This window comes from Micropterus dolomieu, linkage group LG17 (genome assembly GCF_021292245.1).
Source record: "Micropterus dolomieu isolate WLL.071019.BEF.003 ecotype Adirondacks linkage group LG17, ASM2129224v1, whole genome shotgun sequence".
Classification (NCBI taxonomy): domain Eukaryota; kingdom Metazoa; phylum Chordata; class Actinopteri; order Centrarchiformes; family Centrarchidae; genus Micropterus; species Micropterus dolomieu.
Genome location: NC_060166.1, coordinates 3,704,041 through 3,708,498, shown reverse-complemented (window position 1 = coordinate 3,708,498; position 4,458 = coordinate 3,704,041).

Below are 4,458 nucleotides of genomic sequence, written 5' to 3'. Positions count from 1 at the left end.
TGCACCTCCAGTCACCTGACCGTCAAGCTCCTGAAGTTTGTGGACGACACCACCCTCATTGGGCTCATCTCTGGTGGGGATGAGTCTGCCTACAGGTGGGAGATCGACCATCTGGTGACCCGGTGCGGCCAGAACAGCCCCACCCTCCCCCATCATCCTGTGTGACTCCCCCATCACCACTGTGGACTCCTTCTGCTTCCTGGGCACCATCATCTCCCAGGACCTCAAGTGGGAGCTGAACATCACCTCCCTCACCAAGAAGGCCCAGCAGAGGATGTACTTCCTGCGGCAGCTGAAGAAGTTCAGCCTGCCAAAGACAATGATGGTGCACTTCTACACCGGGCCCCCACTGTCGGTGACTCTCAGGCCCCCCTCCCCAAACTCACACACACTCATACACTCTCCTGACTTACAACAACGCTCAACTGTGCTTTATGCTCATGTTGCCAACTTTAGCGCATACTTGTCAGCATTGTATTATAGTATTTTGTTTATATTTTTTGTATACTTGTGTACTGTAAGCACCAAGCCAAATTCCTCGTATGTGAAAATGTACCTGGCAATAAACCCGATTCTGATTCTGATTAGGTCACACCTACATTTATATCCAAAATTAACAAAAGTTTCTAACGTTAGATGAAGGCTTAAACAAACAGATCATATAGAGAAACAGTTTGTCTGTACCACCCCGTCACATCAGTTACCACCCTGTCACAGGGTCATATTGTTAAAAAATAATGGAAAGGAAGTGAAATGTTCCATAAATGCATGTTGAATAGAATTCTTGTTTTGTGGACTAATCAAATAAATGTAACTTTTACTAGACATTTTTAAGTGAATTGGTATTTTTTGTACAAACAATGAGGCCACTGATACGTTGAATTCATACTTCAAGATTAAAAATTTAAGAATAAAAAAAAACATTATTAAATTACATACTTTGTATTGATGGTTTCCAACGTACGGGCATTTTACTAGTACGAAAACATTAGATTTTTAAAAAGTTTTTCTTGTAATAATACTCAAAGGGTGTACAAATTGTCCGTGACAGGGTGGTACAAGAATGGCTCCCATGTCTGAATAAAAAGGATAATATTAATAAGGATTTTGTGCAGGAGGTGGTAAAATATGTTTTCTGGGGGGTTTAACATATCTTTTTAAGTTGTAAGTAAAAAAAAATAATAAAAAAAATTGGAAAATTATAATGTGGAAATGTCACCCCTTTCATACAATGACTCATGGGCTGATTTTTCTATCAGTACAGACTGAATTTGAATCATTTAGAACTGAATTTGAATTGCTCAGCTTGAATACTTGAATTAAAAAACTGAATTCCAATAAACTTGAAACTGAATTTGATATTATGAATCTAAAGTGAAACTGTATTTGAGCCTCACTAAAAATTCAAGTCTTTGTTGTGCTTTCACTTTCAGTTCTCTTAATTAAAATTCAGTTCTCTAAATTCAATTTCAATCCACAAGATTCAGTTTTAAGGTCACAGGCAGGTCAAGGTCCTTGAGGAAGAGCAATCGAGTGCAGATGCACAGAGCGCTTTCTTGGCCAATCAGGACATTTGTTTTTGACCATTTCTTGTATTCCACACTGGTGTGACAGTTTAACTGGTGGCAAAATTAACTGGTGATAGTCCCAGATGTGTCGCAGGCGTGACTTCAGGATCCACTGACCGCAAAGCAGGAAATACATTCCGATAACTTTATCTACGTAATGTATCGTTATGTAGATATATGCTTCTGAATGTAGTTTGCAGGCTACATCGTTAGCTGCACAATGATTCACAGGGACCTCTCCCACCTGCAGATGAGTTCAAAGTGAGGACATTGAGCGTGACCATGGAGGGGACTGTGTCGCTGTTCAAAACCATACAAACGTCAAAACGTCCAAATATTCATGTTGTCTGTCTCATTTGTACCACGGTCGGTTTAAATGTGTTCTTACTTACATAAGGGAAACAGGCTGAGGTTTTTGACGCTCAGATGGACCGCAAAGTGGAGACCGCTGTTAGCTGTGGCAGAGCGCCCAGATTAACCTGTGACACAGCTTCGTACCATCGATCACCTTTATATTCTGCTCTCAATCATTATCAACAATGGCTTGCCAGTCAAAATTTGTATCAACGATGTAGCATGGTTCTCGATCTCAGTCAGCCGGCTAAGCTGCATCTGGTCTGGCCGTGCTTTCCTCCCATCCGGCGGTGGAAGGAGGGTGCCACTACGGACCTGAAGTTTCAGCGGGCTGATAATACCCACCAATGCGCCTTCCAGAATTCAGCCTCTGTTAACAACACAGCGCTGATTGCGTCCTCCTTCACAAAGCTGGCGGCCAACTCCACTACTACGATGGAGGAGGAAAAGGGGGAAAATAGCAAAGGGGCCAGCGCGTAGCTCACAGAGTGCACTGCTTCTACTGTCACTGCTGCCCGGATCGGTGTTTGGCAGTCCCAAATCCACCGAGTCCTGTGGCTCCAGCAGTCTGCTGTCCCTGAGGCCATCAGGAAGGATCTGCTTGAGGCCCCGGTGAGCCCAGATGGGCCTTGGTGACCTTGGTGGACACCATGAGGTCCACGGCCCAGGAGGCGGAGATACTGCCCCCCTCCGCTCCCCGGCTCACCGGCGGGACCACCACGACCAGAAGAAGGACCACGAGCACCATGGTAGGCCTGCGGCTGCTGCAGGCTCAGCTCCCTGCACCGTTCCCCGGCCTCCTGACCTGCTGGCTCAGCGTCTTGCTCCTAAGTGCAGACTCGTTCAATAAAATCTCGTTCATTAAAATGAACTTATCTTTTTCATTTCGTTCATTTCATTCATTTGAACTGATAGTAATTATATGCATAAGCCTTTATATGGCTGGTCTGGTTGTATACTCAGGAAAGATTGTAAAAATGGAAGGATTTAGCCGGAGTAGTGGTGATTACATATTGACAACATATTTCTGTGGTTTTTACATGGTTTGAATTTGGTTGTGGGCCCAGGGGGTTTATATAATGATGATATACAGTAATCAAGAGGTGAATTTGTGCATTATACTTTGTCAATTAAAGCAAGCCAGGCAGCCTTCCGTGTTTGAGAACGGCGCTGTTTTTTAATCGCCCACTAGAGGGCTGCAGCGCCACAATAACCAGCCTAGTTCAAATGAACGAAATGACTCAAAAAAAGATTAGTTCATTTTAATGAACGAGATTTGAATGAACGAGTCTGTCAAAAGACTCAAACTTGCCATCACTAGTTGTAACCTCACAGTCTTGAGTTAACTGGATGTCGGGGAGCTGCACATTTTTACTCCCCTCCAGCTCTCTCTGCTAATCCATCCTTTCACCCAGATTCTTTGTCTTTATAATTGCCATCTTTATAATCACAAACAACAGCTGTTTCGTGTGCAGGATCGCTCATTTCCTGTTTCATATTTTTTCTTGATAAAAGTGGTTTGGCGGCGTCAAGCTGAAGTACTTCTTAAACAACGCATCGATGAATCGTTGAAATAATCTATAGAAGCTTCGAATACTAAAATCATCGTTAGCTGCAGCCCTATTGTATGGCTCTTGTAGGTGGTTAATAGCATAAAAGTAATTGACATGATGTTTGAAATTATTTCAAACAAGATGTTTAAAATATTTTCACAAATGAAACACATTAATGCAAAGAATAATAAAAACAAGTGTGAACATAAACGGTGATCTAGCCACAAACTTGGGTAAAAAGCTACCAGAATAGTCTGTTAACTACTGTGGATGGTAGATTTATTTGTCACAATATAACAAGTTATAGAGTGAAATTGAGTTTGTAACTCTCTTCTGCAACGTAGCAGACAATATACATTAATAAAGAATCAATTTTGAAAAATGGTAAACAGAAATAAATTACCATCACTGGAGCAGTGCTGAGGATGAATTAGAGTTTAAGGCTCTGATAGCTTGGGGGAAAAAGCTGCTCTGCAGTCTGGTGGTGTGGCAGCAGAAACTTCTATATCTCTTCCCAGAAGGCAGCAGGGTGAACAGGCTGTGGCTTGCTGGGTACTGTCCTTTAGTATCCTTTGGTCTCTGAAGGCTCCTCACCTCACCGCTATCACTGATGCTCAGGAGATGGGTACCAATGATCTTCTGAGCAGTTTAATCACCCGCTGCAGAGCCCTCCGGTCCTGGTCCGTGCACATCCCATGCCAGTTTCTGATGTTTCCAGTCAGGATTCTTTCTATTGCTCCTCTGTAAAAGCTGACAAGAACTTGCCGTGGGAATTTGGCCTTCTTAAGCTTCCTCAAGAAATACAGTAATTTCTGAGCTTCTATCCTCCTTCTCAACAAGCATCAGTGCTGCCAAAACTGCGTTCTATAATGACAGAATAAGCAGTGCCACTGACTCAAGGAAATTATTTTCCACTTTTAAAGCACTACTAAATCCTCCTCCACCTCCACCACCCACAAACTTGTCTGCTGATACCTTTGCTG